This window comes from Cyprinus carpio, chromosome B5 (genome assembly GCF_018340385.1).
Source record: "Cyprinus carpio isolate SPL01 chromosome B5, ASM1834038v1, whole genome shotgun sequence".
Lineage (NCBI taxonomy): Eukaryota > Metazoa > Chordata > Actinopteri > Cypriniformes > Cyprinidae > Cyprinus > Cyprinus carpio.
The window spans coordinates 18,681,879-18,695,883 of NC_056601.1; the positions used below are offsets into that span (position 1 = coordinate 18,681,879).

General features: G+C 35.5%; 1 protein-coding gene across 2 annotated transcripts in view; it reads left to right on the forward strand.

The window, feature by feature from the left end:
* Positions 1 to 956: 956 nt before the first annotated feature.
* Positions 957 to 14,005, forward strand: part of apba1a (amyloid beta (A4) precursor protein-binding, family A, member 1a) — a 51,321-nt gene continuing 38,272 nt past the window's right edge. Inside the window, exon 1 of one of the 2 annotated variants that reach the window (XM_042724695.1) lies at positions 957 to 1,499. The gene's annotated coding sequence lies outside the window, so the exon portion shown is untranslated. The remainder of the gene's footprint in view (positions 1,500 to 14,005) is intronic. The other variant, XM_042724694.1, reaches the window with a different exon arrangement.

Sequence of the window (14,005 nt, forward strand, 5' to 3'; positions counted from 1 at the left end):
AACGCATGCATCGGGGGTTTGTTAAAACTCAATGGGCTCAGTGGAGGCGAGATAGACATGGACTCCCGCTGTAACTTTACCTGCTAGTGTCGCTGTTGGACAATGTTTCTTTTGAAAAACTAGTGATTTATACATTTTTCTCATTTAATATTACTAACAATTATTACTCTCATTTAATATGTACAACAAATTTTTTTCTCATTCAATATTTTGAGGAGGCACTGCCTCTGTTGCCTCCTCAGAGGAAACGTCCCTGCTACAGAGAATGTTCCTAGTTTTGGTTCCTAAAAACAAACAAATGAGAACCATGTGCTAAAACGTATCACGTTTTAAAATAATGAAACAAATATGGCAAAACACTCAAGGTAACACCATATTTATTTTTGACAGGAACGAAAACGAGGCTTTGAGGGAGAGAAGTATTCCTATGGATTGTACTGTTGTTTAGCAATAATTTTTCAGCTGACAAAATATCTGTCAGTAGACTTTTTTAGTAGACAAATCTCCATAAAATAGTTTGGAAGTTGTGAGTTGGTGAAAATAAGGTAGTCTTTGGACCTCATACAGTGTGTTCCATGTTTGATTGTAAAGATAAGCCTCGTTTTTATTAGCTTTAAATTCAATATTGCGTCTATTAGTGAAAGCAGTAAGGAGCAAATATTTAGTAAATATTTAAGCATGAGACAAAATAACCAACAAGCATTATTATTGTTATTATAGGACACTTATTATTTGGGTTCATGTTTATTTCTTCTGTTGATCGGATTGTTTCAGGTTTACACTACTCGAAATTTAGTTCGGATTTACTTGAATCGGATAGATTGAGGTGTTTACATTAAGACAATTCAGTCCGGTTGAGCCTTCAATCCGATTCTAAAGGGATTATTTTATTGCATGTAAACATAGCTAGTGAATTAATTTAAGAGATTCAAAACACCGGTTTACGAAAGGCACCATTAATTAAGAGTGTGTTTATGTAGGAGGAGTGTGAAAATGAATCAGCCTCACTTTAAAGCTGCTGGACACAGATTTCCCGTAATCTCCGTTACGGATGTTGAAGTGCCACAACTGATGACTCACTGTAGTCTCTCTCTTTCTCTCTCTCTGTATCGCCGTGATAGTAAACGCACTCTTCTCTATCTCTGTGATCCACAGCGGTTCGGCGTTTTTGCAAAATAGTGCTCTGCTGTTGAATGGCGCCCTCGGAATACGCTTGCGCTGTAGGCATTACAAACCTGCTTTCCTGCCAAATACATGCCCTAGATGCAGACTCTCTGCGCGGCGTCGGATGCTGCATGTGTGCAGGTGGCAGAGCAAAACACTCGCGTGGAAACTGACTGAGAAGGCGGCGAAATGACAAGGACAGGTCTTGTAGTTGGTTGATAAAGAAAAGCCTTAGTTAGACCTCGCCGTATATATTCTTACGTTATAAGCTACATCCATCCGCAATATCACACATTTACTCTCTCCGAGTGATGCTTCTGCTGCTGTCTATGCAGGTAGGGCTGCGAAAACACGCAGTTTACGCATTGCATTGATGTTTTGATTGGCAAGGAGTATTTCCAACTAAACTTTTGAAATGCTTGTGTTTTATGCGTTGTTATGACAGGTTAGTTTACTTTTAATACGTTTAAGGAAAAAAATGCCGTGCTTTATGTCGCAGTACGCTGATTTTAAGGACGTCAGTGATCCAGGGAGTAGGTAACAGTAACGACCCGCCCTTTGCAAATGTATAATAGCGAATTGGGCAGAAAGTCATTAAGTGTTGCTCGGTGACAAATGTGTATGTGTAAATGCTTCGGTATGAAGAGCTCTGGGTATGGGAGTGTTCTTTAAACCTTCTCACGTAGCCTATCAAGACATGACTGAGCAAATAACAAAATAACAGCAATAACATCAGAGGGAAGATTTGACATCTGTGCATTAGCATTAGTGTCTTAAGCAGGGGAAAAAAGTAATTTTTGTGTGATTTTACTATGAACTTAAGTGTGATTGTGTTCTGCAGTCAAATTTGCTGAGCACTGCTCTGCTGGGGGATTTATACCAACAGTATTGTTTTTCTGGACATGGTATTTTGCTATTATGTGGGGTTTTGTAAATAATATGGTCATCTTGGAAGCACCTTGGAATTTCATAATATTACATAGAATATATCAAAATGAAAATGGTACTGTGTTTAATTACTTTATTTATTTAATGGACAAGTCACCATGGCATGCCAAATATTTTAGTAAACACTTTAATAGCATTGTATACATTAAAGTACTGTGTTACTGCCACAGTACTTCTGATATTTTTTGTAATTCTTATATATCTGGCACATATGAGCAGGTTTTGAAGACCGACTTGTTCTTGTATTTCCAGAATTGCTTGCGTATTTTCAGGCACTTAGTGAATATTTATATATCGTGTTTATATATCGTGCAGTAAGCTGTGTGATAACTACAGCTCATGGTGACTGTTTTTAGAAGATAGACATTTAGAGGTTATTTGCTGTAGACCCATCATGGATGTTTGTCACCGCACACAGAGAGAAGAGATCAAAGGTGATCCTAAAGTGAATTTCCCTAGAGGCACTCACTGATTTTTTTTTTCTTTTTTCTAGTATTTTTCTGGCTGTTGCTGGCCATGTTTTTAAATAAGCTCTTGTTTGTGAGCTGAGTGAAGCCTCCGGTCCCAGTTGTAGGTCTTTCTAGGCAAATGAGTGGGGAGCTGAAATGGGAAATGTCCCTCCCAGAAGGACTCTTTGAACTGCAGTATTATGGGTTTCTGATTACTGCTCTCTCTGTATGGACATCACGCTCTTTCTAGTTAGCTTTTATAGGGTGGTTTCCTATATGTTATACAGCTGTATATTCCCTTTTTAAAAAAATCACTTATTTCCTATTGAAAAAGAAAATTGGGGCAGGACATATTTAAAAAAAAAAAAAGTTTCCCTCATGTTGTCTTGTGCCTTATTTGGTATAGTGTTAGTGTTTTGGAATAAAGAAAAAAAATGTACTATCATTCAAAAGTTTGGGGTAAGTACATTCTATTAATCCCCAAAAAAAAAGAATATTAACTGTTTTTGACATTGTTAACATTAAGAAATCTTGGTAACACTTTAGATTAGGGAACACATATTCATTATTATTAAAAGTTTTCCCTCAATAAACTACTAATTTTCTGCTTATTAAAAGTTAGTAAGGCAGTTGTTCAGTTTAGGTATTGGGTTGGGTTAAGGGATCTAAAACATGGTCATGAAAAACAAGTCAATAATAACAACCTAACCACAAAAAAAAATCCAATAACCAAGTAAAAAAAACAAAAATAAGCAACTAGTTGATAGTGAGCATTGGGCCTTAAAATAAAGTGTTACAGAAATCTTTCTTGTGCATCAGATGATTTCTGAAGGCTCATGTGACACTGAAGACTGGAGTAATAACTTTTGAAAATTCTGCTTTTTCATCACAGGAATAAATTACATTTTAAAATGTATTTGAATTGTAACCAGTCATTTTAATTTGTAATAATATTCCACATTATTATGGGTTTTACCATATTTTTTATCAAATAAATGCTTGGTGAGTATAAGAGGCTTTATGTCAAAAAAATTTACAAATCTTACTAACCCCAAACTTTTAAACGGTTGTGCATGTGTATTTCTACACCCTATATATAGGCTATTTCATAATAGTCTTATTTAATACATATGAATAAATCATTCACATATTCATCCAGTTAATGAATATAGTACATTTTATGCAGTGAGGTTGTTTAGTGAGATAAAGCAAATTCTCTTACCTTGTTTTAAACAGTATATTTAAAGAGCTGAGGCTCTCCTGGGATGCAGCCGGCTCCAGGGTTTGGGATTGTATTCATTTTTTAAGCAGCGTGTGTTGAGTTTTGTTTGGTGGCTTCATATGAAATCTTGAAAGTGAAGCAGCTGCACTTCACAAATACTGAGAGTCCGATGTGGCCTTGGGCCAGTTTTCCTCATGTATAATTTGTCTTGTGTGGCCTTTCAAGTCAGCAAATTTCTGTCACTGCATTCAGAGAAATGATTAAACTGCTTTCACAGTCTGTTTTCTGACTTAGTCAAAGATTCTTTTTTTTTATCAGTTTTCTCAGGGCCAACGCAGAGGAACTCCGCTCCAAGGCAGTGTCTGAATTGTTTTTAAAAAATGCAGTGTGAATATCTTCAAGGACAGAATGATGACTGTAGTTGTGATGAAGATCTCAAGCCATGGAAGGAATATTTTATTCATTCATTTCCAAAGACCTTTAATAGGTGCTATAAAGTTTTGTTCATTTAAACCATGTCAACATGCACGCCTTCATTAGCGGCGGTCACGTCCTTGTGTCAACACAGTGTATGTTTTCACACACCTTTTACTTTAGTAATATTATCAGTAGCCATATTCAGACCGTTACTGACTGGAGTTTAACGACAGTGATTCATTTACATGGCAGCATTAAAAGTGACTGAGTGAATTATAGGCATGCAAAAACGTTACAACTAATTAAGTGCTTTGACGTGATTTAAATGTCAGCGTAAAAGAAGGTTAGCTGATACTGTAATATGCAGAGTGTTGGAGGACAGAGCAGTGGACAGACTGTCATAAAGGAAGATGAAGTTGCCCTTTGTAGATGATGTGAGAGCTTAGTGTTTTAACATTTAGAAGAACCGTCTGACCAAAAATTTAATCTTGAGCATGCAAGAACCAATGAGGTTTGACGTTAATTATCGTTTAAGGTTTGTTTTGCCATATTTGTTGTAGTCTGTGTTAGAGATCAACCGATAATTCATTTTTACCAATATTTTTCTGGTATTTGATAGGGATGTAACGATTAACCGCAAGCCGGTTTAAAATTTATTCAAATATGTAACGATTCAAATCGGTTGAAATGCTAAATGAATCAAGATTCAATTAGGGGTAGGAGTTTATTTGAATGTATGTCTGAGGGGAACTTACAGTCTTTAGAAAAGTGTAGATGGTATTTTTTCTTTTCATCTTGCCTCTGTATAATGCATATTAAAGTTCATAAGTGCAGCGCTGCTTTGTTTACAGCGGAAACCAAGGAAACGCTTTAAGTACCACCTGCTGGCAGAGAGTGAATCTGTGTCTCGCTCAACTCATCTGATGTTTCTGTTTCATGCTGATATTTTTTATGTGTAGTTTTGATTTTTTATGTGTAGATTCAATTGTGAATTGAATCGAATGTTGAAACCAAAATCATGAATTGAATCGAATTGTGACTTGAGTGAATCGTTACATCTCTAGTATTTGATCAGTTTTCCAAAATTTGAATGATAATGATTATTTTTATATAAGTTAGCCAATAGAAACAACTTCTAAATTGAATTATTACATTTATGCAAAGTTCAGTTGAGTTTATATTCTTTATTTGAAAACTTTGTCAAATTTTTTAATAATGTTGTTTCTGTTGTTATAAAAATAGAAAAATAGGCTACATTTTATTGTTTTGATGTGAAGTAGAAGTTTATCAAAAAGCAGAAATAAATCAAAATAAAAGAAAAATTGTTTCTGAATATAAATAATTGGACATATAAACACAATACAATCAGTTCTAAACAAACAAAATCGGTCTGTGTATGCGCATGTTGGCAATTATTTAATTTACGAGTAAATTAAAGCTTAAATTTCGATCTCCTCATTATACAAAGTGATTGTGTCACTTACAATATAAACTTGCAATACTGTCAAGTCATTTCACATTACCTTTGTCCTTTTTGAAAAAACATGAATGGAACCACATGAGGATGAGTAAATGATGACAGATTTTTTTCATTTTTAGGTTTCATTAAGAGGAAGGAAAATTCAGTCCTGAATAACTAGTCTGTTTGCACTAGACTGTCAAATGCTAAAGGCTTGGATGGAAGTTTTCAGTTTTCCATCTTGTGATTACTTTAATTGCAAGAGATAAAAGCTTTCTTTTATCAAGCTAAAACATTCTTTACACTTGTTTTGCACCATCTGGCAGTGGTTTGTTTGTTCCCTTTGTTGTTTATCAAAGAGTCATTAACTTATGGAGGCTGCTGTAAAAGAGGTTTGGCCATAATTAGATTCAAATTTACTTGCATAGAATTATAATGAATGTTCTATAAGGCACTGCATCAAAATTAATAGAAAGAGCCAGACTGAAGAGTCTGTGCTTAATTATAGGCTGATTTAACAATCTCGACTTGTTCTTTAAGCCCGGCAAAATTTTTAGAAGTTGTAATTAATTTTTAGGAATCTGCAGTAAGGAATGACTAGGTCATGTTTCTCGTATAAATAATTTTAATAGGCATAATCCTCTGAGCTGTAATGCTGGTGAGAAAGCAAAGCTGACAGAATATTAACACAGGGACAACTGACAACAGAGACTTTAACTGACCGTGCATAATAGGCTTTTCTAAATGACTTGATTAATAATCATTAATATCACAATCTCCTCTATAGTTTTAGCAAAGCTGGTTTTGTGATGTTGATTTTGCTGGATTATTTTGTTTCTACTGGGGATAGAAGATTCCTTAGGATGTGTTTGGGGACATTTTTGAAATTCAGAGTTCATTTAACATCAGTTTATCTTGGAATCCCAAACAGGACATGTGTTAAACTCTATGGGGTAAGTTGTCACAATGGGAACAAAAGAAGTAAAACAGGTTTTCTCCGGGTCTTAAAACGACTTAATTCGCCCTTCCTAAAAAGGTCTTAAATCAGAGTAGAAAGTCTTAAATGATTAAAATCATGGTTTTAAATGTTACATCACATGGCAAAACATGATTTTCATCGCCTGTTTTTTTATTTTTCAATACAAAAACCTAAACTTCCTTGAAATGAAGATACATTTACTTGAAACTTAAAAAATGTAACAACATGAAATGAGTATATATGTTTATAACAAGAACAAAAATCTGTCAGTTGGATATAAAACTTGTTTTCCCTTTGAATTAAGTTTATTTTCCTGGTATCATGGCATATTTGTTCTTGTTTTAATCATTATCATAAACCATTTTTATCAATTTCACAGAAAACAAGATTTTGGCTTTATATTGGCTTTTGTATTTTCAGCAAATATTAAATAGTAAAACAATTATGGAACTAAACAGTTGATGAAACAAAAAATGGAAAAAGTAATGTGTATAAATATAACATTTTGGTCTACAGATAATGCAATGAATGAATAAAATTACATTTACAGCCTGTGACAACTTGTCCTGATATTGAAGTAAAATTGGTATTATATCATTTTTTAGTTCATGTTCGTCATTAAATAATTGACATATTTAAACGCACCTTATTGTGGTTTTTGTTTTGTTTACTTGATAACCAGAAAGCTATTGCAAAAATGTGATGATATATGTTATATATTATGTAAATATCATGTATATTTTTATTTGAATCAGCTCATTGAAGAAAACAAACATTGTCTAATTTACTGCAATATAGACCTTCCACATGTGAAAACTTGTTCCACTCTTGCATGGATTATCTAATGCATTGTAAATGTTTAGTCCTCCTCTTGCAGTACTTGTAGAGATAATGTATCTACCAATTTCAATCTCATGTACTGTAAGTGTGATGCTAATTTATATTTCTTAATCGATCTGTTTTGACTCGACTGTTTAATTAGCTTTTGAATTTCAATATTCGATGTCTTATGCTTTGATCAATTGTACTTTATTAAGAGGAGATGCGAATGATAGGTAACAGTGAGTGAATGATCCTAAACCGTTTGACAGTGATATTATTACATTATTAGCAGTGCAGCATTATAAAGCTATAAGCCCTGTGGGTGGACAGGTGTCCTGGTTTATTCTAGGAAAAAAAATCTCTTCTGCTTCACTTTCTCTCTCTCTGTCAGCTAATGGCTGATGGGGAGAGAGCAGACATTGACAATCGCTATGTGAATAATCTGTTTGCTGCTTACTTTGATTGTACATTTGGCACATTCTCATCTCATGAGAGAATTACTCTAATGTTTGGCAAACTGTTCTCATTTTAGGCTGGCTGACAGACACATTGTTGTGTATGTTTTGTCCAAGACCTACAAAAGCCTTTAGATTAACAGTGCTGGATTGTATGAATTACAAAAAAAGATGGGGCTTTCCTTTGTTGTGATGCTGCATGGCCTCTCCAGGTTCTCATGACCCACACTTCATTGTCTCAGCGTCGAGCGTGAAGCTACGGCTATGGTGTGTGTTTCGGTTTGTGTATGAAGCCTGCTGTGTTAATTCATGAGCACTTGAAGGTCGCTCCACATAAGAGCTGCTCTGTCTGGGATGCAGAGCCCATGCTCAGTAGATATTGGAGATGCGTGGTGGTTAAACCAGCCTCTGGCAGAGATTAGCCCGATGTAATATAAGGCAGCTTAATGCCGGGAGCCTTGAGACGATATAACTCCTGCCGCATTAAAACAAAACAAACATGTTCTGGAGCTTCGTTCAAAGAAAATCCTGCAAATAGACTATTTAATGTTTGAGTAATAGGTGGGCCAATGACATGTAAGAGTAAAAGAAAAGGAGAAATCTTTAAACGTCTAGTGCAGAGTGCTTTGAAATGTAGCTAGTCTTTGTATTCATGTTGGTTTCATAAGGCTTTGAAAAGCTTGCATCATTTTTAAGAGATGCTTAAATTGAATGACACTAAAGGCATGTTAACACTTATCTCACTTGATTTGTAAAAAAAAAAAAAAATGGAACACTTTAGTATAAGGACCGATTCTAATATTGACTAGTTGCTTATTGGCATGCCTTTTATTGACATATTGGCTGTTTATCAGTAATATATTATTACTTATTAAAGGGATAGTTCACCCGAAAATGAAAATTCTGTCCTCACCCTCATGTTGTTCCAAACCGGTAAGACCTCTGTTCATCTTCGGAACACATTTTTGATGGAATCTGAGAGCTCTCTGACCCACCCATAGACAGCAAGGACCCTTACACAATCAAAGTCCAGAAACATAGCAAGGACATTGTTTAAATAATCCATGTGACATCAGTAGGGATGGGCGATATATCGCATGCGACTGTCACGCGCATTTCGTCAGTAAAGCCGGTTCCCTGATTACCGCTAAATCACCATCACCTGCTTTCAAATGGAGCGGCATTTAATAGACAGAGCTGTAGATCACTGACAAGCTACGCAATATCGCGTTCATTATCGCAGATGAATCACCTTCGATAATGAACGCGATATTGCGTAGCTTGTCAGTGATCTACGGCTCTGTCTATTAAATGCCGTTCCATTTGAAAGCAGGTGATGCCGATTTAGCGGTAATCAGGGAACCGGCTTTACTGACGAAATGCGCGTGACAGTCGCATGCGATATATCGCCCATCCCTAGACATCAGGGGTTCAACCGTAATTTTACGAAGATATGAGAATACTTTTTGTATGCAAAAGAAAAATTAACATTATTCAACAATTTGTCTCCACCCTGGCACCATTTTGGAGAGTATCCACTGAACGTAAACAGCGTATGCTGTTCTGTGTCAGCTGTGGCACGCGTAATTTGTGTTTAGAAGCTGAACGGAGGTCTTACAGGTTTGTTATGTCATGAATGTGAGTAATTAATGACAGAATTATCATTTTTGGGTGAACTAACCCTTTAAGCACATAATTCTGCGTGAACATATTCTACATCCCTAATCCTACCCTTTCTGAGGCAAAAGTTGTAATTAATGATTTGTTAATAGTGAGTATTGGAGCTTAAATTAAAGTGCGACCAAAAAAAGTAAGCGATTACTCTGTTAGTGTGGTTCATTTGAGTAAGTGTGAATGTTGCCACCCAAACCCTGTAGTGCACCAAACAAGTGCTTCAAACTGAATTCTGGTGTGCTTTGACTGAGACAGTGTTCACATTGGGCAGGTTTGATTCGATTACAATGAACTCTGGTGCGATTGCTCTGTTAGTGTAAACGCTGCCACTGGATCCCTGGTTCGCACCAAACAAGTGGACCAGGACTCCTGAAAAGGTGGGTTTTGGTCCACTTCCGAACAAACTTTAGTGTGCTTCGACTGAAATATGAATGCAACATGGACCAAAGACATCTAAACAAACCAAAAACATGTCATGATGTCACAAGATTCGACTCTAAACAGGACGGAATGATCACGCACACCCATTTTTTCTTGTAATAGTCGTGATGTTGCTCATTAGGGTTGAGTACAGGCTTTGAAACTGCATCTTCTTGCAGTGGAGAAATTCTTTTGACTCCTTTACACATTTTATAAGCACTTCTTGAGTTATCAGCGGGTTTAAATACCACCATATAGTATGTTCACACTTACAATGAGTGCATTAAGCCTAGCACACAACATTGTTTGTTCATAAGTTCACAAAATATACATCCTTCAAAAGTGGTCCAGTTGACCATAATGTTGTCCATATATCTAATTTATTTTGTTTTGTATCTTTAGGTTCGGTCTTAAAATTGACAATGTGAACGCTTTAGTGAACCAGGACTAAATGTATAATTTTCTTTCAAAAGAACTAAGAGAACCAAACTAATAAAAGTGTAAACAGCCAATAAAAATGTCATGTGGTTTAACCATCAAGTACAAAGTAAAGACATATTTTCCTTACACCCTGAATAAATGTAAGTATGCACATCTAAACCATTATTTTCAACAAGGTTTTTATTATTTAATTATTTTGTAAACCAAGTTTTTGTGGAGTCACACCACATGACATTTCACAACCTGAACTAATCTTGTATAGTCATGAAAAGTTATATTTTAAGTATACACACAGTCAGGAGGGTCTGCAGGGGTCCTCTATTATATAATTTACTGTTTTTTTTTCCTTCAAGTTCATTGGATCATAAGACTTTGTTGGTCGCACCACATGACAAATATTTATAATCAATGAAGCAGTTTTGTTAAAATGTTTTTTTTTTTTTTTTTTTAAATGTCATTCTGTTAATGAGACATGTTTTTTCATTATGATATCAGGTCAGTTTTGTCCATTAGACATTTTTGACATTATGCCCATAATAAATATGAAAATCAATTTTAATACAAAAAAAAATATTAAAAGGATGTTCATCATTGTAGTGGTGTTTTCAAGTAATAACATGTATGAATTTAATTTTCTCATATATTATTGAATTCACTCTGATGGGATGTTGATTTGAGCATTGAATAGTCAAAACAGTTAATTTCAAAAACACATATACTGTATTGCTCTACAGGATAAGTATTTTGATATCATCTGTTTATTTTTAGAAAATTTCACGTGACTTCTGCACGAGTTGTCAGGTGATTTGTGCACACTGTGCTTTTAGCTTGTGGAAAGGTCATCTCTCTTCACCTGCAGCTCTAGAGGGAGTAATTACAGACCGATATGACCACCCACATCTCTCTTGTCTCTCGCTCCTCTCTCTCCAAACACGCCGCAGAACTCATGCTCAGCTGAGACACATGGGTCCCTGCCCTTGTTTTATCGATTTTTATTCGAACAATTTTTTAATTATGCCAGTAACTTCTCTCACTCTGCTGCAGCTCTCTTCTGCAGAACAAAGAAGTAGTATCATCTTTCAAATAAATTAGCCAGATTTCTCTTATATGCAAGGGAATTTGCATTGTTCTTTTGTTTATTTTGTGCATTCCTAAAGGGAGAGTTCACCAAAAAATAAAAATTCTGTCATTATTTTTTCACCCTTCTGTCATTCCAAACCTGTATGACTTTTTCTTCTGTGGAACACAAAAGAAGATGTTTTCATTTAGAACTGTTCCTTTAACATCATCTGATGATACCGTTAGAGACTAATCACACATAATCTCACAAAAGTGACATAATCAGGTTGATCTGGAGTTCAGCAAAGCTACTCTGTTGCATTAAGCCCCAGAAATCCAACAAGATAATGCAGACTGTATGCAGGCTTGTCTTAAAGAGATATACAGTAGATACAGTCTGCTTGTGTTATTGGGAAGAGCAGGGATAGAAAACAGAAGAAATGGCAAAGGCCCTTCTAGATATTGTTAAATATGGTTAAAGATAGCGTGTGCTCCTTCTCTCATGTTAGACAATTTGATACGGTTGAACAAGCAAGATAAAAGACGGTCTGACTTTCTTTCTCTGCCTACTGAAAGACCTATTCATAGATGGTTTGATTCTGAGAAGCCATGCCCACGGACCGCCTACAGTGCCTTCACTGACCATCTGATGCATTTTCACACTAAACTGAAAGGTACTTTATTGAGCTGCTGGAATCTGATTGGCTTTTTCCGCTTGCGGAAATAAGGACATGCATTTTTTTTCTTTCAGTCCACCTGGAAACAAAGATGTGTTTACTGGGCAGGTAAACTGGACATTATTGAGCAGAAATGTATGTTCTGAATTATGTCTGTAAATAGTTAGTACTTTTAGACAGGAATACAGGATGACATATTGGAGCCAGTATACAGTATTTTACAACTAACAAACAATCTGAATCTCATCTGAATCAGGAAAGAAATATGCACAAATCAAGCACCGTTTACAACACTCTTAAAAATAAAGGTTCTTCGCGATGCCATAGAAGAACCTTTTTGTCTAAATGGTTCCATAAAAAAACTTTAACATCTCAAGAACCTTTCTGTTTCACAAAATTCTTTGTGGTGAAATAAAGTTCTTCAGATTATTAAAACAATATGTTTTTTTAAAGAACCTTTGACTGAATGGTTCTTTGTGGAACCAAAAATGGTTCTTCTATGACATCGCTTGAAGAACCTTTTGAAGCACCTTTATTTTTAAGAGTGTAATTCAAAACAGTTCTGAACAAAATATGTCAATGGATTTTGATGCAGGTAAACAGGGGAGGGATTTTTCTCTGGAGGAAGTTTTATTGTGAATTATGGACTCAGTAAGAGCTACACTGTACAAATATACTCTAAAAAACGTAATTTTTACAGAATAATGACTGTAAAAATGCTAAAGTAAAAACATGTCAAATGGTTAACTGTAAGTTACTATGCCATGTACAGTGAAAACTTGTAAATGCCTGTCTAATGTATGGTTTTTAAAAACTGAATTATCATTTAATTTACATTAAAAACAGTAAAAGGACAGTTTTTGGCTAGATGAATGTACTTTTTAAATCAGACCTTTTGCTATATATTCCAATATTTAGCTACTGTATGTTAGACTAATTCATAGAGTATACCCTGTCTAATAATTTGTTTAATCATTATTTAAAAATATTGCTAGTAAATAATTCTAGCTCCATCCAGTGACTTTACTTCCAGTGTTTTTTGTTGAACTATTTATTTTTTTTAGCCTCTGTTAAATGTGTTACCATGTTAAACATGCATATTAAACCAGAGTAACAGAATATGTGTGTGTGTGTGTGTGTGTGTGTGTGTGTGTGTGTGTGTGTGTGTGTGTGTGTGTGTGTGTGTGTGTGTGTGTGTGTGTGTGTGTGTGTGTAGTAGTAGTAGTAGTTGATGATGATCCTAGATGATTCTAGATGATGATCTTGTGGATCAAATGCTTAGGACAATTAGAATGTTGAAATACAGTCTTTTCACAAGTTGGAAAAACATCTAGCAAAAACATCATCTCTCCCAAATAACAGCTCATTACAAATAGTTGCATTTATATACGTCGACAGTAGCTTTTTATCACGGGCACATGTGGGATGGAGCCCCCTTTATTCAATTACCACTGTCTTGTTCAGTAGATAAAATGAGGAGAAAACAGTTTTCATCCTGCATGTGTCATATTATCTTTAGGAAGATTTATTCTCTGGTAGTGAGATGGTCTGGTGGCTGTGTGAAGTGACAGGGCACAATTCCCAAATTCACAGTGCTGGACATGAACAGATAGTGAAAGGGAGCAGAAATGCATCCATCACTCACACGCACGCACGCATGCGCGCACACACGCATTGCTCACCCCGGGGTAGGAGTGCTGTTAACTGGTGAATGAAAAAGGCCTGGGAGAGGCTTTCACATAACACAAATTTAACTGCCACTGTCAGCTAAGGACAGATACGATGGAGCCTGTGGCCTAGATACTGGCAGTAGTCTAGA